This window comes from Anopheles stephensi, chromosome 2, assembly GCF_013141755.1.
Source record: "Anopheles stephensi strain Indian chromosome 2, UCI_ANSTEP_V1.0, whole genome shotgun sequence".
NCBI classification, from domain to species: domain Eukaryota; kingdom Metazoa; phylum Arthropoda; class Insecta; order Diptera; family Culicidae; genus Anopheles; species Anopheles stephensi.
This window is the reverse complement of record NC_050202.1, coordinates 38,550,097-38,575,485: the sequence shown is the minus strand read 5'-3', so window position 1 is coordinate 38,575,485 and position 25,389 is coordinate 38,550,097. Positions and strand designations below refer to the sequence as shown.

The 25,389-nt window shown below is 38.0% G+C and overlaps 1 protein-coding gene and 1 long non-coding RNA gene across 5 annotated transcripts in view; one reads left to right on the top strand and one right to left on the bottom strand.

Moving 5' to 3' along the window:
* LOC118507742 (homeotic protein ultrabithorax-like) overlaps positions 1–25,389 on the bottom strand; it is a 216,772-nt gene that overhangs the window by 140,937 nt on the left and 50,446 nt on the right. For both annotated transcript variants that reach the window (XR_004905700.1, XR_004905702.1), the window contains exon 3: positions 17,144–17,190. The gene's annotated coding sequence lies outside the window, so the exon portion shown is untranslated. The remainder of the gene's footprint in view (positions 1–17,143; positions 17,191–25,389) is intronic.
* On the top strand, positions 643–9,059 carry LOC118507743. 3 transcript variants are annotated; one of them, XR_004905703.1, is made up of 2 exons: positions 643–758; positions 3,344–9,059. It is a non-coding gene; the product is annotated as an uncharacterized LOC118507743 (long non-coding RNA). The 3 variants fall into 3 exon arrangements; XR_004905705.1 differs by lacking the exon at positions 643–758 and adding an exon at positions 770–3,157; XR_004905704.1 differs by lacking the exon at positions 643–758 and adding an exon at positions 770–3,167.

Here is a 25,389-nt window from a genome sequence, read left to right as displayed (position 1 = left end):
GGGCTGCATAGCGTTTATGAAGCATAATTATTTGTTTACCTCGTTTACATACGTTAAGCCATCGTAAATACATTCATCATCATATCTCAACGGCGTGTGATGGAATCTTCCTTCTCAATATTGATGATTGCAACAGCTGAGTCCTGGTCAGCAGCTATTTCAATGACTATCACCGTGCGGGCTAGCTTTTTTCTACGTTTCATCTGAAATCCCGTGGCAGCGAAGACTACAACCGTGCCGCTGGACCATGTTCAACCGTGTGTAGTGTTGCTCTTTTCCCTCGTTTGGCATTTACCTTCGCCCTCGAATGCTTTCTCTTTATTTGGACGAAAATCAAGCGGCTGTGAAAACAATCATGGTTGCCTTTTTACGGTGAAATGCGTATGCGCAACACGCGGTAAAACAGGCTCGCTAGAGCTAATGCCTACAAGCGCTTTTTAGTACAGAATTTTGTTCGCTGCAAAGAACGCCAGAAAAGCTCTTAACGCCCGCCCCTATTTCGGTTGTTTAGGTTTCTCTGTCTCTCTTTATCTCTCTCTCTCTCTCGCTTGTCGTATCGCAGTACTCGACCGAAAGAAACAGCAGCGCCATATGCATTCATTTCCTCCACAACCGAAAGCGGCCACTTTTAGTACAAAATCGGAGAACACGCAGCAACCGAATTCAAAAGAGCTTACTTCACCAAGTGCTTTCATAGCTATCACCGAGGACCAAGGCAGAGGACTCGTTTTCCTCTCTAAACAGTTTCGTCAAACTCGGTAAGAGATATTATCTTTCCAACACACTAGTACTAACGTTATGTGCATCTGTATGTGTGTGTGTGTATGTTTGTTTGTGTGTCTGAGTCGATAGCTACGTCGGATGGTTTGTGCCTTCGCTAAAGTTGCGGAAAACCTTTTTCCCGGAAAATTTCCCGACATCTCTTTCACCACTCTCGTGGAAATTTCGAAAATTTCCCTTTTTCACCTCTGATAAGAGGTTTTTTCACCGGCACAAAAACAAATGCACAGGCGTTAAGCACGACCTGTGGTAAGAATGCGACAACCTATCCTGCAACACAAATCATCCCTTGTCATTGACGGCAAACCTTGGATTTGTTTGTCAATTTTAAGCACTGTTGCATTAAGCGAAGGGAGACAGGCTATGCCGGGTAGCTTGTCAACGGTGATTTAAGATTGGGATCGGAGGTTTTTGTTATGATCTCGTCAGCTGAGTTTGAGAAGGACGAAGAAAATTTTACTGGATGTTGAGAATTGAATGCCTGTATATGTATTGCATGAATTTAATCATCGTTCTTTATGTTTGTAGAGCGTTTAAAGGAAAATTGTTTTTTTTTGACCTTATTTCGTTACTAGAAGAATAAACTTGTTGATTTTCAGACTGTGAACCACTTATGAATTGATCAGCACGATCGGTTTAGTTACATACAAACAAATTTAGTTTGTGTTTATTTTTTTTACAGATTTTACGTTAAACTTCTATTAATCTCCAACATATCTTATTACCCGTCAGATAAATCTCCATCGCATAATTGAACTCCAATGATCACTAAACCATCCTATTAGATAGCAATGAAAAAGCTAAGGAAGCTAAAACTAGTGTTCTATTAAGGTAAAGCTAGGAGAAACAAGCAGTAGTAAAAGAGCAGCAATAAGGATGAGCAATTCCAAATTCTTTCCTACTTACCTTCATTCTTACCTATTTTCCATGTTATATTACCAGTGTTTTATGGTGTGGAAACTATGTCGCCTTATGTCTTATGATACTACAATCTTATACTTCCTTGAGAACGGAACTGTTGCTCTAAAACACTGACTTTAATGATTATAAGATTTGTACGCATATACTAATGTTGTGTTAGGGCGCTTTTTTGACTTAGCTAAGCCCTGTTGGAATGCTTGTTACGAATAAAAAGGGGATTAAGATACAAAGGGCTAAAAATGTGAATTTTCAGAACATATTTGTGCAAGTAATTTTTGTAGCTATTTTTACAAATTCTCATGCTGTAGCTCGCTTGCAAATATTTTTTTTCTTTTTCGCTAGGTAAGACAAGCACTTTGAGAGTCAACACAACAACGTTCACATTAACTTCTCATTGCTTTTGTGCCGGATATTTAAATGGTTTGGGTTGCCAATAGACATTTTCTTGCCGAATTGTCTGTGCATATGTATTTTTCTACGATACCGATTGAGTCGATTGTAGCAATGGGTTAATGCAATTATCATTTTCTTCTATCTATAGTTTGCCACCTACGTATTCAAACACATGCATGTTTAGCATTTGCCCACTCACCCCCTAGAATTACAACCGGCTAAAGTTTACAAACACTATCTCATGCGTCCGATCCACCACACCAACACTTTGACATGTAGCTTCCATTCAATTTCTTTGTCACATAAAACGTATCTGCGGTTGCCTGGAGCCGCTCGTTCCGCTCATCCTACGTTTAAAACTCTCACACACACACACATACACACACACACCTCACCAAACGCCACCACGTTTTGTGTTAGTGTGCGTGTCATACCGTGGCTTGCTTACATATTCACATACACCACCAAGAAATATGTAACTCGCACACCAGCTCAATCCTATCTACCACATGATGGTTGGTGTATTGTATTTACTTTGCGAACGTTTAGCTGCAAACGACAAAGGGGGTCATGTTTTTCACTACTGAACATTTTCCGCCTGCAGCCATAGTAAGGGACCAACGTGTAGACCATCTGACTAGGGCTCGTGTCTGGGACAGTTTTTCACCAAAACGTGTTCGAACGTTGCCGGGAAAACATCGTTGTTACAAGGAACATCAACCATCGTTCGTGCAAAATACAAGTCTTTGGAGTTTTGGGACGCACAGGTCCCATGGTGTCGTGTGGAACATATTTGGTTCGGATATCGAGACTCATTCATCTCTAACTCTAGAAAAACACAACGTTATAAACGTCAGACATAGCCTGATACTTGGCAATGCTACTGCAGAACAATATAAGTTGCCTCCAGTTGCATCACCAGTGGAAACCCTTTGGAACGTCGATAACGTCGAGCTAACAACTGGGACGCACACAATCTAATCGTTATGATGCGAAAAGTTCAAACAAGCACTAGAAAACCAGAAACATCTCTACAGAGAATCAATCGAGCTTTAAGAGGAAAGTAAATTGTGGTTTGTTGCATTATTTCTATTGTGTTTGTTACATCGTTCAGTACATTTAAATCTGCCTGTTTGATACTAAACTATACACGATTTTAAGCGCTTTGCTCCCCTAGATTGCAAATTTTTGTTAAAGATATCTTGTTTTGTTTTCCCCTCCTTATTATATGTTCTATTTCTTTCGGCAGAACTTTTTAAATATGAACATGTGTTTCTCGATCGTGTGTCCTAAAGACTGTGAAAGGCAAGAAAATTTCCCAAAACAAAACCCCTAGAGGACATCATCCAGCTACAATACATTCATGTGAGTATAAAATTATAAAAAAATATTGTCTATCTCATACCTTGGAATACATTATAAAACACTTGGTGTACTCAGCGTCTGGTGTCAGACCTTCAGTCCAGGTGCTGTTCCAATTGCCTACGCGAGGCCCATAAAATTCGTCTGCAATTGCAGACGGGTGTTGTTGTCTAAAACACACTGTCAGTTCATCAAAAACAATGCGGCACAGCATACTGTCGCTGCTTCCACCTGTCTTCCTCACTAACACATCAACAAAAAGCATGTGGCGGGATCAGGCATTGACACGAGCCTTTAAACAATTTCGAACCCTTGCAAACTTGCCATCTCATTCTACCGTACACTCAACCTTTCATTCATTCATTCATTCATTTCCCCATACATCTATCAACTCCCTTTCATTAGTATTTCGCCCACCGTGTTGATATAAGGCATCTAAGCCTCGCGTTTCAGAGCATGCGAGAACATACTAATGTAGCAAATCAGTGAGAGAATGTGCTGCGTGCGTGCGTGCGCCCGTGCGTGTTTACATGTCAGCTGGTGATCTGTCATTTATTCGTTCGCAGCGCAGTTTCGCCATTATGACCTGCTCCCATCTCCTGCATCACTCAGCTTTAATTCATTCGCATCATCTATTCGTAGCGTAGAACATTTTGTTTTTCTTTGACATGTGTACTGGTCTAAGAAGGATAGCAGGTAAACTTTTTATTTATCCTAATGCATGTGTGTTTATTTCTCTTGAATGGAAGCGCATGTGGAACAAAAAGTTTTACCAAAATAAAGCTCTTCTCAGACACTAAACCCACCGTGCCAGATAGCTTTCATAACACTCGATTGCCTATGAAACTATTGATGGATAATTGTTTTCCATACATGCCACTACACTAACAATGTAGGAATGCTGAAGCTTACCAGCACTGCGCGTTACACCCAAGCACGTTCAGTAATTGCCAAATTGAAAGGCAACAATAAAAACCGATAGCAAAGATAGCAGAATATTTCGAACAAGGGCTGTTCCTTGGAAACTTCTTTCGCTTGCTGCTGTGGCTACCTCTCCTTTACAAGAAAGAAGAAAATTTTCTCTCTCTCGGGTTTCGATGTCCCACAACTACAATCACGCACAGCTACATACCCACAAAAAAAAACGGGAATTGTGCATGTAAATGCTGTAAAATCCGAAATAGCGGCGAGAACCTGTTTTGTTGCTATAAAAATTGCTCTTTTTCATTTCTTTACATTACGCTGCTCCAGCGCCTGGTCTTATGGTAGGCAGCGCAGGGAAACTAGTTACGAGAAGCGAGGAGGACGGTAATAAGGTTCGCTTTTCGTCTTGCATGTATTGTGATGGTATTTGGAGTTGGATTTTGTTCTGCTTTTTTCGTTCTTCTTCGTATCGTATTGCAGAATATTCCTACATTATCGCGTTGGGCCAAAGAAATCAGAATACCCTCCGCATACAGAAGATAGCGAATAGTAGATAGTCTAAAGATGCGATGTGGGTGTTAAATTTGCATAAGTATGGAGATGCCATCGCTTGATTCGCTCAGGAGGACGTTTGTGAGCGTGTGCAGTGTCTTCATTTTGAGCATAATGCAGCTCCACGCTGTTTTGGAAAGAGTAAAGTAAGGTATAAAAGATTGTGGTGATAGAACATCAGTATCCCAGAACAATAAGAACAATAAAAATACTAATCAATAAAAGGCGGTTCATGCTAACGATTGTTTGGAATCTATATCGCAACTATACTAGATCCGATACATAGCATGTATTAACACATTTTGCACTTTGTATCAAGTTGAAAATATTTACCAGCGTTTCATTATTGATCCTAAACTAAAGTAGCAATGTAATGACAAGATTAAATGTTATACATTGCAATACGAACACTTGGTTTGCAATATGTAAAATTTTATCTTAACTTTACTTAGCTACTTTAGTTTTGTTGTTCTACGCAAAGGGGATCCTGGTCTAAACAAAATTGGGATCCACCGCAGATTTGTTAAGCAGTTGCTTATTGAATGGACTGCAAGAATAAGCTGAACAATTAGTAATCTTTTTTAACTATATTTGCATAATCTTTAATTGAACCTTTTTGAACCTCTGTCGAGTTGAGCCAATATAACAGATGACTAAGCGGCACTTTGTAAAGTAAAGCACAAATAACCTTCTTTTGAATCAGCTTTGCAGGTAATAACAGCTTTGAATCGTCAGCTCCATATTACAATACTAAAATTGTATCGGAAGCGTGTTGCGAAAGGTATAGTTGAGATTTGAACGAGTTATTTGAATACTTGAGCAATGCTTTTGTTTAAAGTTACGCTCGCAAAAAAAAACACTCTTACCCGCACATAAATGACCATAGGTTCAAGGTTTTCCAGAGAGCATTTTTACGTGCCGCGCCGAACAGAGGTGAGAGAAAGAGCGTTATAACTGGTCTGAGAATGAGGCAGGAAAGTAAATAAGCAGAAAACAGAAAAGAAATGGGGAGCCAAAGGTACGTTGGTATTCCGTACGAGAGCCGAAAACATTTGACTCCCAACATTCTCGGCACAACCTATCAAATCTAACATTATTACACACTCGAGGAAAATCCTGAACCCGTTCGATACACTCTGCAAGAAAGATCCCTAAGGGCAGCGACTGATAAATCGAATTGGCGCAAACAGCACCAAGCAACCCATTTCTGCAACGAGAAGGTATGGGATAAACGGATCGACAGGCGAATCGACGACGAACGAATTAAGAACTGAATACAAGCATCAATGACATTTCGTCGGGACAAGAAAACCCCAGTAAAGTGTGTTGCGTCCATGGTACCGCTCCACGTTGCGCTACTCCCGAACCCGAAACACTGCCAACACTGGTAACGTCGACGTTCGCATCATGAGAACGATTTCGTTCCGTTTCATCAATTGGTCCATTTTGTTTCGGCTGATGTCGTGCATTCTTCTTTTTTTTTCAATTTCAAACCCAACGCTATGTGTGCACATCTGGCTACTTCAAACGATCGAGTGTAACCCTTCGAATGATATGACAGAATGTTCATGGTGCTCGAAATCGTCAAATCTTCTTGCCCACCTAAGCTGTGAAAGGTAAATTTGAGTATATTTAAAATATTTTATTTGCAGACTCACTCACTCCCTCACTCCCAACAGAGGAGCGGCAATTGTTCTTCGCCGAAATAGGTGCCATTATTTGTTTCCAAGGCAATGAAGATTATGGGTGAGCCTTGTAACTATAGTACAAAATCTTTTCATAATGTTTTTACTCTAAAGTAGTGTATCCCATGTTTGGGTTACTTTCTCTAATGAGATATGCTCCCTGTGCACGTATTTTATTATCTTCCGTATAATTTTATGTAAGTGTTTGGCGATATATTATACAGCATATTTTACAATCAACTGCAAGACTTCTTTACTTAAGAAGCTTTGAAATAGCAAACCAAAGACGATGCTTGTGAGACTCACAGGTGGCCGGGCATCTGGTATTATAACGTTTCATAATTTCTGTACACATATTGGTAGACACTCTGGATCGTAGAAGGAAGCTGTGCGCGAGCTGTAGAAGGGGACCAAAAAATGAAAAAAGGAAAAAACATTCAACGACCACTAGCGGATGAAATGAATCGACGGCGGCAGGCGAGAGGCGACCATCCCAATCGAGATTTTCTTCAGTTCCTGTTTCCGACATCACCGCCGGTCGTCAAAGATCCCACTTAACGCCAAAAGCGCACGCGCGCTGGGGCGCTTAGAGGTGTGCGTGCTGACTCACATAATCATTTCCGAATTCTTTCTCTCCAGCAGTATTTGGACAGTCTTCCGTCGCACTCTCTCCTGGCATCCAGTCAGCAGCTGGGGTGATTTTGATAGCCCGAGAGAGCAAAGCCCGCTCTTTCTGTGTGTGTGTTTTTTATTGATGAAGCTGAACCTTTGTCAATTGCCGGTAGCTACTTCTGCCGCTATTGTGGTGTAGCGTTTTCGGTCGTCTCTCGCAGCGTTTTGGTGCGGACAGTGTATGCAACACGCTACACTCTCACAACCTAGCCACACGGCCAACAGAACACATCGTCGTCATCTTTAACGCCATCGCAGCGGGCCACTCGACTGCTCTCGTTGTCATCAGGATCGTTCCTGTGATTGCTGCTCATACTCACCCCCAGTTTCTACAACACTTGTGTTCGGTTGTTACGGCTGTATGATGTGATTTTGTTTTCTACAGTTTCCACAGTACAGTACACGGTATCAGTGAAACCAAATCGCAATATCTGAATGAACCGAGCCGCTCACAAACGTTTGTGTGTGAAATAAAACTTGGACATATTGAGCACAGTTCAGTGGAACAATGTGTAGATTTCTTCTGTTGGTTAGATTAAAACAATACTTTTTTTTACAATTTGTGCACTTCTTTTTACACTACCGATTTCGCAAATATGAAGACCTCGGAGAAAAGTAAAGTTAGTGTGGTGAATATATGTATATAATTGTATACACATATATAAATGGCTACCGTTCAAGTCAGTGCTCCTTTATCAGTTTACCATGTGATTCTGAGTGTTGTTCTAGTGCAGCTTCATGAACGTATACTGAATGTATCCTGAGTGCTACTTATCCGGTATACCTTCAGTATACGTAACAAGAGGCGACACAATCATCGTTGCTGTTGGTGTTTCCTGGCGAAGTGTTGTACAATCGTTGACACCTTGAATTGTTGAACACATTACAAGTGAATTTATTACGTCGTCAATATACATACACCAACAAGATAAATACTGGTATCGATGGATACCAGCGTAAGTATCCCATTCTGCTGACATTCTGCGTTTGTACCATTGTCTTGTCTCTAGCTCCACAGGTATCAGTCGGGTGGCGTTTTTCAATCGTGTGTGCGTATCTGGAAAATGTGAAACGCTACCGGGACAGGTCGGAACACAGACAAGACACATTATGCACATCATAACAAATCATGAAGGTCGCTTAAAGATGAAGCATAGTAGAAATGAGAAATGATATTGCGTTCAAAACCTCAGAGCCGTCCCGGATTCAGAGAGGAAAAGTGAGAGAGTGAGAAAGCGAGCAAGCATAGTCAATAGTAGAGTTAGAAAAGAAAGCAGAGGGCACGTTTTCATAGCCAAGAGTAGCAAAGGCGAACACTAGTAGGTTGTGGCGAGCATAGCCAAGTCTGTCAATCGGAAGATTTTATTGCGGTTGCCTATAAGGTATTAGTAGAAAAATTGAAACTACATATAATTTAGCAAGGTAGCTCTGAAACAATGTCTATGCATATTTCTTCATAGAGTTCACAACTAGTGTGAAGCAGAACCATTGCCGTTATCCTAGCCCAGAGATCATCGCGTTCAATGAGAAATTTTCAACTGACAGGCGCACTGACGAAGGTTTGCCAACTCTTACGCACGCACACAGCTTCGAGAATATAAGCTCGTTTTTTTGTTTTGTTATCCTTACTGTACTGGCGGCAGACTACAATATCAAATAAACTACTGCCTTTCGGTCCCTTGAGATACGTTGGTGAAATGAATATGTAATGTTATATTAATATTAAATTTTTGTTGGAATAAAGCTTTTTGTGGAATACATAACACCAAATCTCCTGGTCTGCAAAATACACACACACACACAACTTTGAAAGAACTATAATCCATTGCATACTTTACGGAGAAAATATGTTTAGCTCCTCCCAAAATTTCTCTCGTTCTTCTGAAATTTTCTCTTAACCATTCACCAGCACCTCTAGCGGAGTTTTTGCGAACCTGCTGGGCAACGACGTACGGCGTAAAAGGAATACTTATAGGAATCGGGGTTTGAATATACAGCCTCCTTTTTTCAAACAAATAATTTTTTAACGTCTACGAATTTGCCACTATTCTTCATCAGCGAATGGTGCAAAATTAGAATACCGATTATCATAAACTGTCAACTGTCTACCCGTACAAAAAACAGTGCACCTGCAAACAGTAAGGTTTTCAACAGTTGATGCTGCGTCTGATTCAGATCATGCACTCATTTGCGAAATGATTGCTAAACACGCGAACTACGCCTGTTCACAGTTTATTTTGGGATAAAGCCGATAGCGTGCATCCGGTCCATTTATCAAGCAGACCTTATTGACTATGGTTTTATGGCCGTTGACAGTAATTTGTGTACAACATAACACACATTACGCTGGTAAAGAAACTGGTAAATACAAAACTTTCTATTCATTTATCCATTTTGTTTCTATCGCTTATTGGCAGCCTGATGTTGCTTTCAGAAGTGCTTTTTTATCGACAGTTCTTGAAGACTGCTTCTAAACTAAGATGTGTTGTGGCGTCACCTTTCGCATGGCAGCTTGTTACAGAATACCACAAATTCTTAGCCCAACTCACAATACATTGCAAATACTGATTAAACAGATGAAATCGCTAAAGGAAGAATGTTGAAGAAAGTATTACTTCGTAACCTCAACAATCGCTTGAGGCTTAATGTTAACTAACTAATTTATCTCTAGGAGTTTAGGGAGCTTAGAATAGTCAAAGGTGGGTCAAATCCTATGTAAGATATTTAACGAAAACTTCTCATGTACGGATTTAGTGCATTAAAGTCCGTATATCGCGAGCGTCTACGTATGCGTTTATCATTATAAAATTTGTTTTCGTCGGCGAAGAGCACTTTCAATTAGAAACATGTATGTCAGATGAAGTTATGAAACATGGGAAACATGAAATATTTTGTTTAAAGTGTGTGTGTGTTTTCTGATGTTTTAGATGTTAACATTTGATACATGATTTTTGACAAAGATAAATGGATAAATGATAAATTTATAAGTAAAATGCCGTTCTATACTGTCAAATCAATTATACAACATGATCCGAAAAACTCCGCAAACACTTATTATAATAAAAGATAGGTACCAGGCAAACACGTTACGCGAATCCATTCACACAACGCAAACTTTACCAAATCTTTTCAAAAACGTTTCTTCATACGCATTGCTGGCTATCTAGGCACGGGTGACAAACTCAATGAAGCCAAAAACGGAAGAAACAACAAATTCTCTTAGAGTTTCGTGTCAATGAATAAGATTTCGAATAATAATAATTCTTAATTGATGGCCAAGAATATATTTTATTCAACTGACATAATAAAACGTTTACTTTTAAAAAGAACAAATAAATACCAAACTACTACTTACTTTAATCTTCATGTATAAAAGGATAAACTGCATCACTGAAACCCAAAAACTTTTTGTCAACCAAGAATTCTCAAAAATTATGGCTGCACTGTGAAAAGAATTCGCATAGAAACTGTACCATCTCTACATTCTCTCAGGATCATAGCTCCTTGACCAATCTTCCTGTACTGATTACCTTAATAAATATTAAAAATCATACTAAAACAAACTAAATGAATCTGGTAAATCAAAATCAAAATAATAAGATATGCATCAAATTACAATGTACACGTAAAAGCTTATGCTACAAAAATTTTTTAACGACTCTATCAAAGCACTTTAATTGTGTACACAACATATTACTGTTTTTAGATGCATAGTATCAGTTAGTGAATCAAAACTAAAAAATAAAGAAAACGCATTGTTTTTAATTTCTTCTCCTTCTTCCTTTGCACTACGAGACCTCGAGAGGTATCGGCCAGCCATTTCTGGCTTTCTGCCGTGTGAAGACCGGCGCCGTAATCGCCTCAGTCACCGAACCGCTATATTTTTAATTTCTATGCTTACCAAATATTTGATAAACTTTCGTTAATTGTGAAGTGAATATCTTTCACATATTTCAGTCACATTCAATATCCATCATATAATGGATTATCTATGACTCTTCAAAATGCGCACAAAAAAAAATTGTGCAATACTTCGAAGATTGCTCATTTTGCAAAGCTAGTGCATGTAACAATTTCCAAAAAGCTGTAAACAACAAGTATTACGTACAGGTAACTTGGCACATTAAATCGTTTATTTGGGCATTTATAAATTTTTGTTCGACAAAACTGTTCCAAAAATGGTGAGTAAGAAACCGCATTATCATCCGCTTATAAGGGCGCTACAATAATAATTTGGAAAGATAGAATAGGCGAGAGAACGGAACAAAAAGTATGGCATCAAGAAAAATGTCACACAAACATGGCCGACAGTTTCACGCGTTCTGCGCAGTTCCATGCCCAACCGATGGAAAAGCAGAAGAGCGCGAGAAGATGGGAACGAACATGAAAAAAGGGAAAAACTTGAATCTTACGAAGCCATCCGTAGGTTACAGGGGTAAAGTGAGTCAGGTTGTGTGTACCGCAGCCATTATTGAGGGAGCTGTGTGTGCGAACATCATCTGTTTCGTTCTGTTGAGAGGTTTCATCTGGCGCACGGTCTACTTACAATCCAACTAATAACTTTCAATCATTTGCTTTTTTTCTGAACTCTCTAATCCATTTTATCGAACAGAACCCACAAATTAGCCTTTTAGCAGACAAAAGGCTTTTAAACCTGCATACACTATTATAGGCATTCGTGGCGGAGATATACGTTTTGAGAAACAAAAGTTTGCCTTGCAATATATGCGGAAATGTTAGGAGTTTTTATCAAGTTTTCCTGTACCATAGTTTAATGTGTAACAAAAACTTATGGTTCACAAATTTTATATATTATTTATTAATTTCATATTACTAAAACACTTGGTGCTTATTGCTTATTGCATATTGCTTTTAAACTGTCAGCTCTTAGAATGTAGAAAACGATTGTTCCTACAAACATTTGAACAATATTTGGCTTCTGAAATATAATGAAATCGTAAAATTGTGTGTATTTTTTTAATTTATGTTTTGCATATTATAATATTCTCTATTTTAATTCAAATCACTAAAACTAGTTTTGAAAAGAGTTTGGTAAGAAACATTTCCGAGCCAACTCGGGATAGAAGCATCGATTGCAGATTTTCTGCAATTTTTTCATCTTCTATGTTGTTCCAATTTTCAAACTCGGTTTAGATTACTCTCTCTCTTTCTCTCTCTCTTTCTCTCTCTCTCGCTTAAGGCTACAAGAGATACGTTCTCAACTTACACCGATCGATTATCTTTTGTTCTCGCGAAAGATGCTCACACACACAATCATAGTAATTATGAGGTAGCCAAAAAGGCGAACGTGTGAAATTTCCACACAGGCAAGCATTAGCTTGCAATACCACTTTCTCTTTTGTTACTTTCTCCAATGCAAATTATGGAAAACACAATCTAAAAAACAGGAAAAATTCGTTCTCGTTGTCAGGTCACCAGTTTTCCATTCCATCTTTTTTAAACAACGGGGAGGATATTGCCTTACAGAAAATAAATAAATAAATAATTCAGTTCAAAATTTCCATATTGCTAAAAAGTTCCAAAAAAATGTTCTAGAAAAAAATATTATACTTCCATATCATTCAAAATTAGTTTACAAACGGACCGCAAAAACTAAGTTGTTATAAACTAGCTGCAAGACTTGGAAACTTGACATTACTCTACGCATGATTAAGGCAAAATTGTCTAAAATGTTACTATGTTCTTGTTGCTGTTGTTAGAGATTTTTTGTTGTTGGTAAACACGTGAACTAATATTACTAACGCGTAGTCAATAAAACCATAGTATTCAAACCAATATTCGTTTCATTCGTTAAAAAATTTATAACTATGGTCCTTCACATAGGTCCAATATGTGCTCGCGTATTCCAGTGGTCTTGGACTGGCGTTTCGGTCTTTCTTCTTTTTCTTTCCCTTAGCATTGATAGCCATGCTAACGTTGTCAAAACCATTGCATGTGCTAATATTATTTTTTCCTTATATATATCATCACAATTTTAGTTCGAGGAATAACTGCTGATGTACAGCTGTGAGTAGTGTTTAAATTGTGCCAAGCATTTGTGTTTTTTTTTTATTTATAAAGCACGGCCTGGCCTTATTGCTAAGCATTTGTGTTCCTATATTAACATTTGATTTTATTAATTCAACACCAAACACACTCACACACACGCCAAAACCTTCAGCTCAAACACTATCTTACGCAACGGGTTAAAGGTTGCGATCCCGATAGAAGCTGTAAAATGTCGATTTTTATTTACATGCCTCCAGAAATTCCCACCGCCATTCACCGATTGGTTATGCAGTTTGCATTGTACTCTGGTTGGATGAACGTTCCGGTTCCGCAATTGTTCATTTTATTTTACAAATAAGTATCATTTATCATAAATGTCGTCGAATGCCAAAGGAAACAATCTGGTAGGGAGTGGCTCGCCCAATGGCAACCTTCAGCAGCGACTTTTGTGAGCCTTGCAAAGCGACCGTTATTTGGAGGCAGGATTTTGTTTACGCTCTGTAAGCTCCGCTGGTGTTATCGGTGACGTTAATGGGGTCATTTTTTAGCTAACTTTACTACCACACCGTGAGTATTAGTGTTGTGCCGCCATGAAACATTTGAAACAGTCCACAAGAACAAGAATTGCAGCACTGGCACAAGGCGTTAACCAAACGTAAGCAATGTCGCATTCTTGCGGTGTCAAATAGGTAGACTTTAAGATTTCCTTTCAATCGTACGACCACAGTGGTTGTTATTGTTTGTACAGATTTTACAATGTTAAACGATATGGTTAATGTTTGTCAACATGATGGCTGAAATTTATGACTCCCGGCTACGTACCCTTCAGCTAGAAATTTGGAAAAAGAACCTTCACTTGAGCGCTACTCCAAAATAGCAGTCAAAAACAGTGCTATCTCTGAGTACTGGTTAGGGTTGTGCTGGGTTACAACGTTTATGAAAACATGTTTAAACTATCGATACATCATCATTGTATATGCTGTACCAGGACCTTGTTGAAGTGACTGTTACACGATACGTGACTAAAGCTATTATTCCAACTCATAGCATGCGCCTCAATAGCACGAATCGTTGATGCTCTAGCGAAACATTATACATGGAGCAAACTATTCCTCCACTGGGACTAGAAAAGCACTGGAAAACTAATTCATTAATAACGCAACAACAGATGGCCGCTTGATCGCAACAAACGCATTTTGCATTTTTCAGATCAATTTGAAAAACACTCCAAACAATTCAATCGTTTGATGAGCTACTTCATGAAAAGCTCATGGAAAGGCTCCTTGATTGCTGAATAAAGTGCTATTACAGTACACTTCCATCGTTGCTTTTATATCGCTCAATTATGAAAAAGTTAATCATCATTTACGTGAACATGAATGTTCATAAACAAACATCACCATTCTTCAATCTTCAATTGTCAGCTAGCCACGCTAATGCATAGTCTCACCGATCCTGTGATCTTTAACTCCTGCGAACACTTTTAACTCATTAAGAGTCAAGTGTAACAACGTGCTCAACAATTGATTAAATTATTCTTGAATTCAACATACGAATCTAGTTAAGATCAACACTGAGCATAGCTTTGAGTAAGCGCAGGTACAATGTTCCTTCGGCTTTGGTTTTTCTTGCGCGCATCTATCGCCATTGCTCGTATTGAGTAGAGTCGCACTTCGCACCTGAAATGATTCATATTTTAGCAATTGAAACCCCTTTTCCACAGGAGAATCGTTTATACTTTCAATAGTACTGTGGAGGAACTGTCAGGGGAAACACGGTCCATTTAGTAGCGTTTTTAATTGGACGCCACCGCCGCAGACTACTTGTCTGTTTCTTTAATGCCAAACACTCAATGTCATAATGTAGGAATGAAAAATTTAATCAGCGTTTCTTGACATCCCATGGTTGGTCCAATCTCCATCAACAAAATCCACAGACTTAAAAGTACAAAAAAACAACAACAAGAAAACGGCAAGGAATAAGCCATACTAAAGAACTTGGCTATCCATCCAACCTAACAAATTCAAAGCATTGGACGTTTTTTTTTTGTTTTCTGTAAAGTAATTCCCTTCCCTTTTAAGCTTGGTAGTGCTTTTGTTTTTTCCTCCATGGCCTTCTCATTTGAGTCCCCAATATTCCAATTATCTGCAACCGCTCAACCTATCCCGCAGGTTCCCAGCTCTGTTTCGTTAAGCCGTGTTCCGTTCGACCTTTTTCCCCCGAAGTTTTAGTTTACCATGGATTTCAGCGTTTGCCCTCCATTGAATATAAATTAGAATAACAAATTTTGTGTGATTCTGATATTCCGTTGGCTACTTCTTTTCTTGTTGTTCGCTTTGTTTTTTTTTTTGTTGTTGTAAGAACCACACGTTGCAACAACTAGCCGTTAGCCTGGGATGGAAAACTCTGATGCTCGAAAGGGTGGTTTTCGTTGATTCTCTTCTGATTTCAACTCGAAATAACACTTTTGTCACCAGCTCAGATGATGGTGAGCCAAAATAAAAATTTCATATTTTCTTCCACGTTAACGCAGATGCAAGCATAAAAGCAACCCATCGTTATATCAACCCAGGATCGCCTATTTTCTACTTTCTTTTTTTACAAAAAGGGTTTACGTTTATGTTACCTCCGTGTATTTACATATGGTTGAACCATGTTTAAAAGGGATCAAAATAAATGAGAAGGTTTAAAAGAGAGAATTCACTGTAAATTTCATAACCCATAGAAATGCTATATAGAGCAAAGCCGTCAAGCTATATAGAGCAAAGCCAAGCAAATAACAAAAATCTTAAGTAAACTACATTCAGTGCATCGCCGATAATATTTCTCCGTTACAAACCATATTTGGATGCCAGTTTTGACACTAAACCAAATCAATAGACAAAACAAAAACCAACATTCTTATAGCATTATCGTGTCGCCTCAAACAAAAGCCGGTCCAACTTTGCGGAAACTCTACCGATCTTTTTTTTTCTTCTTAAATCCCATAGGCATTATCGAACACGCTTACACGCAGAATAGTAGATGTCTGTGCTTCGATGCCTTATGAAATATGCACTAAAACACAATATTCTTATTTGCATATTAATGAAATTTTCATCCTTCAGTGAACCGTTCGACCTTAGAATAGTATCCTAGGCCCATAGGTGAATGTTTTCCGCAGATATCACAGCTTATAACATTTCAAACCCAAATTTTGTAAGCAATCGTGGAAAAAACTTCTGCAGGGTAAAGTTACTATAAGTACTACATACATTTTATAAACAAAATCATTTGATTTACGGAGCACAAAATTGGCGAGTTTTATCCACATAATCCTTGTGACTCAGTCGACTTTGGCACCAAACACAAGGGATTGAAATGAGTAGCTCTCGGAAAGCGACACACTTTTTCGGACGGTGGTTAGCTAATCCCGTCACCTTTTCACTTTGTTGGCCAACTCATTCTAATATTCTGCTGTTTTACTAAGAAACTTTGCTAACGGCCACAGAATAGCGCAGAAGTCGGTAGGTTGATTAAAAGTGTCGCATCTGGTTCATAAATTACTTTGGTAATCTTGCTGGGGAGCAAGTTAATTACAGTGTTTGGTCCAGTCAAATCGAATATATCAAAAGAATTTCATTCTACGCAACTAATAATGGACAATTAATCCCATGTTGCTCTTGGAAGGTCAGAAAATAAAGTTGTGCAACATTTTTCCTACATGTGTAAAATCAAGTTCATCGATTGATTGATATCTGCCGATTTTGAAAAGTCTATAACTTCAACTACAAATAACTGTTACCAAAGTCATACAGTAAAAGCTTCTGACTGTTCGGTGTATGGAAATATTAAGCACAACTTACCTAATAATCCACAAGAAACCATATGAATGGTTGGAGATCTCGATTGCCTGAAAATAAAGAAGACATAGATAATGATACAGTCAAGGACACATGGTAAACGAGTTGTAAACAAAACTCATTTACAAACGAAAATACAACACTAATATTTTGTTTATACGCAAATTATTTATTCGCAATTTTTTTACCTTATCCACAACACAACAACGTTTTTCATAGTGTTTTACCTAGAAAGCAGTATGATAAAACGGCTAGTTTTCTTTGTCCTATCCATTGTGGAGTTTGTGTCTTTGTCATACACACTCCACTTGGCTGGCGTTGGACAGCTAAATGGATCACATAGTACAGCAAGAAAAGTTTCGTCTTGATTTGGGTGTTGATAAACATAGTACGATAAAGTAAATCAATTTAGAACTAACACAAAGATTGTACACGTTCCATACAATCGGGCTAGGTATAGTCTACAGGTAACGGGGAACTGTGGGCTTTATCTAGAAATCTAAACAGGATACTAATCCCAGTAACAAGGCTTAACCGCTTTTTCCCCTGTTCCTGGATTGCTTACACAGCTTTGAAGCATTTTGAAAAAAGTCACGTGTGTAAGTCTGCTAAGTACAATTTGGTTTATCGAAAGAACTCGTGCTTCACTATTCGGCATACCTTTGAAGGATGTATATTCACTTCAAGGGACCGTATTTGGTGGTTTTATAGAGTCTTTAACCAAGCTGAGCATATTACTCCTGCTCTACCAGAACGATGTGCATTTTACAAGAATGTTTAGCAACGTGGATTTTTGAAAATTTCAAGTGAAAAGGATCGAATAAGCACACATGTTCCGAGAAACTGCATATGCTGTCCTCAGAAATTTGTCAGAAAAACTTTCTATTTCTTTCGTAGAAAGTATCCGCTGCAAGGAAATGTATGTACATACATTTCGTTCGGTGACATAACCTCCAAGGTCAGAACATGCAAGTAGTCTGACAGACCGGAACGTAACCCTTTTATTCTATTCCATCATTGTTGCTACGAAGGCGAAACGTCACTTTCACCCAGACACTTGGATGTGCATCGCTTTGACGGAGCGCATGAAACACGCATCGCAATCTGATGTCATGTACAATATGCATTCGAGAAAGCGCATCACCACAGGTAAGCGAAAAAGGGGTTTTATTGGTGCCAATTACCTGCCGTCAGTGGGAAACATGCTGTTGATTTACAACAGTTTTGTCTCGTACTTTGAACCATGTAGAGAAGGGGGAAGGGTTGCGTAGTTAGGTTTTGCTGACAAAGCCATTGGTGCTAGCAAAAATTTTGCAAATCATAACAAACGACATAGAAACACACACAAACCGTACTCGCAAGGGGAGAGAGTCTGAATAATATATTCTCGAAGAAAAGTCGTATTGCAATTTCTCTGCTAAGTAGCTATCAACTGAAACCTTAAGCTTTTATGGCGAGTTATTTTTTTCTTTTTTACAGAAATATAGGACCAAATTTGACTCACCTTTAACTCAAAATCAATCATCAAAAAAACTGAGCAATTGTCCAATGATATCCATAATATCGACGACTGCTTTCATTCATATCTAAATACTAGTGTGCTTGCATATAATTCGTTCAACAACATTGTTTCTAAAGACTGTTAGCTTACGTGAAATACGATACAAACAAAGTTATCGAATAATGTCGTCAGAATTTCAGCTCATGAAGGGTACGACTTACAAAACGAAACGCAGTTTCTAACAGTAACAGACTTGATGAACGAGCAAACGACAAAATAAATATATTTTATAATCCTTGGCAATGTTAAAATTAAGTAGCTCATAAATACCGCCACATTTCGGACATTTTCCTTTTCCTCCTGGTTTTGTACAGATGTACCAATTACCAGGTATTCAAAACAATGTTCCGATAGCATTGTTAGTCTCAATCATATCGTAAGGACCAATTATTTTTTTAACCAACTGATGGAATACAAGATTTCAAACTAATGGCCGAGCGCACACTGAACCGCACCACACTCAGACAAATGTAGCTAAACATCCGGTAAATCCTTCTCCCGAGTGTATTCCCGAGAACTTACAAGTTTACAGTTCAGTTGCTTCTGATACAGCTTCAACTTCCTAGCACGGGACGGTAGTATTATAAATTCCATCCTCCATCCTCCAATCCGCCTACCTTTGCTGGATGGCAAAGCGAATGACCATTCTGATGAAACGATTGGTGTGGAATCCATCCTATCAGCAGTAGGGGCCCGCAAGATGCGCCACGCAGTACGTCTGCGCGAAAAGCGGTAGTCAATAATTTTCATAGTTTTATTGCCCCTTCGCCAGCCAGCCAGTTCTTTTCGAGGCAGAAAATAGGTGATTAATAAACTATCCCGAACGTTAGGGGTAACTGTGTCAGAGCCAAAGCACCCACTGGGGAAAAGACCGCCTAAATAGCTTTCGAAAAACCACCGGATAGGAAGGTGGGGTAGCACCATCTTTGGCATCTGAAACCAAATACAAACTTTGAAATCCTGTATCACGAAAGAAAATACGAAAAATCCGTAAGTTGCGCACAACTTTATCCCATGTATCTATTGGATCGATACTTTCTGTTGGATTCATATTACAGGCCTCGAAGGTTAAAAATAGATCTGAAAATTTTAAGGTTCTTATCAAACTCATTGAATCTACCGGCAGAGGTGAATTCTGTTCTTACCGCTGTTGCTACTACCTTCACATGCTTTACAAAAGTTTTTCTTCCGAAGTTCTACTGTCTTATTCGTTGCCCCGCGACAACGAATGTAGACAAGAATGTCAAACTTTCGTAGCTATTCGGATCGATTGCATGACCGTTCAAAACTACGGTAACCCACCGCACATGACAACAGTACCGAGAAAGCAGTACTCATACAACGAATGATTCAAATGCTGTCATTTTTATTTTGCTATTGATCTTGCCACGGTTTTCCTTCAATAAATATTTATAAGTGTCTTGGAAAAACGATATCGTTGAGCTGATCAAACCTTCGCGGTGTGCCATGTTGTGGTGGAGAGCATATGCAAAAATAAATGTCAAGCGAAACCGAATGGTGCTCGCACGTTCCGACATCCGGCGACATGCATCCTGATGGAACCAATAGCGCTAGCGGATATAAGCGTTAGGGGGAAAAGATCGTTACGATAGTGGACTTTGTAGAGTTCCCTAGAATCAGTAATGGCCGGATGATAAATAGGTAGAACGAGGCAGGTATGCTGACAGCCCCTGTTTGTCTCCTCGGGAAAAAGAGAAAGCAGAACTCTCAAGACACCGGTGCTTTAGATTGACGGTCATGAAGAATTCAAAAAATCTATTTCGATAAAATAGATAGGCTACCGTTTCGTTCTGCGGCAAGCTGCAAATGTGTACTTTCGTATAGCGCCTGAGAGAAAAAACCGATTTTTTTGTTGAATGTCTACGCATGTAACGTATATGATTCGTTAAAATTAGATTGTTCGATTACAGGTGCTCTTGATTTTAACTTTACTATTCCCTCTTTCCTTCATCTTTTGATACTGATTTTGTTTATGAACAAAAGATAAAGCTTAGCAACGGTTCCATTTTCCAAACTGCTTATTAGCTTTGGAAGAAGTGTGTGAGAGTGTTTAATAAAAATTATATGTTTTATTGGCGGCAGTTCATCTTAGATTTAACATACTGAACATTGTGCAAAATATGTCATAAATATAAAATATAGCGTCGCAAATATAACGAAGCAAATAAAATATAGCGTGGCAAGTTGGTGTAATTAATTGAGTTTTATACCAGATAAAATGAAGCGATGACGTGATATGAAAATGTTTAATTCTAAAATGGGAAGAATACATACATTTATTCACGTCAAATTTTGACGGTTGTATTTAAGTATGTTGAGTAGAAGTTTAAGCTACAATTTCTTATTAGCTACCTCTTCCTACGTTTTGATTGACATGTGAGGTTTTATGTTCAAATCTCGCTTTGAAATCCTTCAAAAGCAACTTGATCATTAATTCTTACCAGCTATAAACATATGTTAATTTATTTAACGCTATGGTTATATTGTATTTTAAGAACGCTTTTCTTTAAGAGAAACATCTTTTATCAAGCGTATAGTCTACGTTGTAAGCCCGACGGCATTTCCATTGGATCTTTATTACACATTTTGGTGGTTGATAGCATTTAAGCCCTTACAATTCCTGAATTAAATTGAGGACATAATGTGTCCAGTACAAAACTATGTAATTCTCACCGTTTAATTCTGCATTTTTATCTCTAATGATATTGACTTGTGAATTTTCAATATTTCACAGGTTATTCATGTTTTATTAAGGTTATACTGAAATAACGGTTGAGTTTGGTAAAATATTGGAAGTTGCATATTTTTGAAACAATTATATTACGCAACTTATATTCTCTTTAAACTAAGTTTTCTATCCACCACCATGTGAGGTAAACCAAAAGAGAGTTGAGTCGAATTTTGAGGAGAAAATTAGCTTAGAGAGAAAACCCCAAAGGAAACATATACTCCCTCCTTCTTTGTTCGGTTGCGGTAAAACGGCGGTGGTGTGTGGAAGGTTTTTTGTCGACGATAAAAAGTGTTCCATCCGCATCCCAAAAGAATCCTATCTCATGCTTATAGCTCAAAAGAACACCCTCTTAAAAATAAACCACAACCTTTCTTCGTACATAAAAAACTACAAAAAAAAATTATATTTTCCGTCCTGACCACTCTGCGAATTCTATATTATATTCCATCCAAGCGATAGCCATTTAGTTTGCTGGTGTATACAAAAGTAGTGTCTGCGAAATGGACTTTCGTTATGTATATTAAGTTTTAATTTTCAGGATTATTTGCTTTCTTGCTAACTTAAAGCATGAAACAGGTTATTGTGAGCTTCAGATTCTTGTACAATCTTCAATTTTACAGGCATAAAGTCGTTTCAAAATATGTTGAAAAGTCGAATGAGGGGGCATAGGGTTTCCAACTTGACTCAACGAAATCAAACGTAATATTCTTATTGGTTTGTTTGAGCTCCATACAAAATTTAGGCGCTTTTGATCGAGAAATAGTTAAGAAACGCTTATTATATTGTTATTGGGTGGTTATGTGCCCGAAGAGGCGTTTCTCTACACACGGAAGTACTTGCCATCAAATCTCACCCGCATCATGCCCCCGTAACAAGGACTGTTTATCCGGCTGCGTGGTGTAATTGAGTCTAGTAAATCATTATATGGCCGGCATGACCTTGGAGGTCGTTAAGCCGAGAAGAAGAAATTATTATTGCTACTGATCATTAATAAACATAACAACAACTTATTTTTTTGGTTTTTCAGTTTTTTTCTTCTATTCATCAGAGAAGGGCTGGCATGTATAATGGCACATCATTTATGTTTTTGATGAACAATATCATCATCATCATCATCAACTAAAGTTTAATTATTTTAATTTTATATAGGACTGATTTTTTTCTGATTTTATTTAACCTACAATCAAAAAAGTTTATATCCAGTTTCCAATCTAAATCAGATTTTTTTTATAGGGCATAAAATAATACGTCCGACACCTTGCCCTCTCTTACAAGTTCAAAGCAGACGAAGGCGTTTCCGTCAAGCGAACCGAAAACTAACGACCCTAGCGTAGAATTGCTGAACTAGTTGTACAACCCCAGATGCAAACCAATTTTTAGTTTAGACACAAACCTTACTAGGGGAGGCAGTTTTGCATGAAAAATATTTAGAACATTTATTTACATTTGTTCCAACTATTTTATCGAGATATTCATCTTACTCATTGCACGGTTTATACAATATGAGGCTTTTACAAAACATATATCAATACCAAATTACAGTAATAAATCGCCATCACCATGGCGATGGATCATGGCGTTTTCTATGAGTTGTTCAGTGCAGGGTTTGATATCATATTTAAAATCATACAAAATTATTATTTTTAAATTGTTACGCTGCGAGCTTCTTTCTTTTTTTATTTGATGCAACGAAAATATTCACAAAATCATAAAGCATGTCAAAGTCAATTATGTGATCATTATGCTGTCAAAGTCAATAAGCTATTAATGAATGCTGTAGAATACAATTCCTCTCTCCACACTACTCAAAATCAGTATAGGCCCGACCGAGAAGCTTAATACTAAGACTGGCACCCAAACCGCACTCCATGCAAATACTGATATGCGAATACGGATATTTTGCAGGCTGTTTTCGATGTAATATGCCGCTCCAACACCATCAGCTTTCAAAATAGTATGTTAGGGCGCTTTCAAAAACGTTAGAAATTCGATCCACGACCCCTGTAGAGTATCGATGCTTTAAAAAAGAGGCGTGGAACATCCCCTGGGTCCGTTACACGCACACTCGGATGCACGAACAATATGGATGCCATCGTATATTGAAACACACGTAACACTGTGCATGAGTGTGAGTTTCATTTCATATGCCTACTTTGTATAGTCATGCGCGTTACGGATCTGATTCGATCGATCGACCATCATGGACCATCGAGAATAAAATCATGGCGCTTCTTATGCTCATTCCAGCATCGGGTCCCATCTTGAAAAAAATATTTTTGAGATAAATTAAGGGTAGTTCCAAGTATGATTTCAGTATGATAGAAAGATGATTTCTGTAACACAAATAAAAAACTTCATATCGCTAGAAAATACCTTTTGTAACATTATTTATGCAAACGCTTAAAATAAAACATCTTAAACTATACATTTATCTCCCTTCACTCTAAAGTTTACAATTCCTGGTTCTCAACGGTTTGTGTCAAGTAGTATCCGCTACAAACATTTCATGTCGTATTTCTTGAATGTTAAGTTATTATTAAATTTATTATTTCACTTCTATGATCTCAAATCATTCAGCAATACAACCGGCCTGGTCTGTTCGCTCAAAAGCAAAATTTCAAAACTCTCTTTACATTATTTATTTATTATTTATTTATTAATTATGACGGCTTGGAGCCGTATTGTCACAAATGTCACAAATGACAAAATTCAAATGTAAAAAAAAAAACAAAAATTCACAAAGAAAAAACCAAGGCATTTCTCTTTACATTAGTGATGAATATTTACTGCACCTTATAGCAATATTAATACAGAATGTCTTTTTTATTACAAGCAAAACAGATTGCACTGCAACAGCAATGAAAGTACCAAATCAGCTTTGTTCCGAATTGTTATCATATGAACTGCCAAATTTCCACGAAAAATGAAGTTAAGTGCACAATTTTTAAATCCTGCCAGAGCAGCACTTCAACGCTCGAAAGTTATCTATCCAATAAAATCAATATGTTTATAACCGTGTTTGTTGGCTTAAACCGGTTTTCCTTTTTCGTTTCGATCGCTTTCAAACCTTGAAACAAGTTCTGCCAACGAAAAAATAATAAAAATAATAAACCCGAATCGGTTCGCTTGCGTTCGTAAACATAACTGTGTACAGGAAACACAAATTTACCTTCATTCTACAAACAAAGGGGAGGCCAAGAGATCGTTTATGAAGCGACATTGATACCTGAGAATAAGATAAAATCAATATCTGCATATTGCAAATATAAAACAAACAAAAACTCGAGAAAACTACTTTCATAGGCAAATGACCGCGGTCAACTTCGTTGATAAGGCGAAAACCCTTTAAATTTCATAAAAAATAGTACAGCTTTCCTTCCTTTCCGGAGCATAAGAGATTTAATCTGCAAATGGATTTTGACAATTCTTTCAAGATCTATTCTAAATCAAACACAGCGAAGTATAACGATGTAAACCAAAATAAGTATTCGTGTCGCATACGCTTCCCCTGCAATACTACACATTCTGTTTTTTAGGGTTTTCTTACTGAAGTGTTCTAAGCATTAGTTATTCTCCGGTTCACGGAGCTATCCATAAAAAAACGCAAGATCAAACCCTAATCCTAGACCAACTAGCAAATATCTAGATAAGCTTTTTCTCATTTTTGTGTACTCACCACCAACGGCCCAAGTAATACGAAGCAAATGAATAAGAAAAACAGGTGAAGGAAAAGGATAATTGCACTAAGAATCAATCCAGGTTGTGAGAAATGGCGTGGGCGTGGAAAATTGGTGAGGGTTCGCTCATTCGTTTGGTTTCAGATTAAAGGATTTGACCATTTTGCAATACTATACAATGTTTGTCGAAGCTCGGAACGTCGATTATAGTCCAAATAAGTAAACTATGACGTATGTTACCGAAAAATGACTGCCCCGG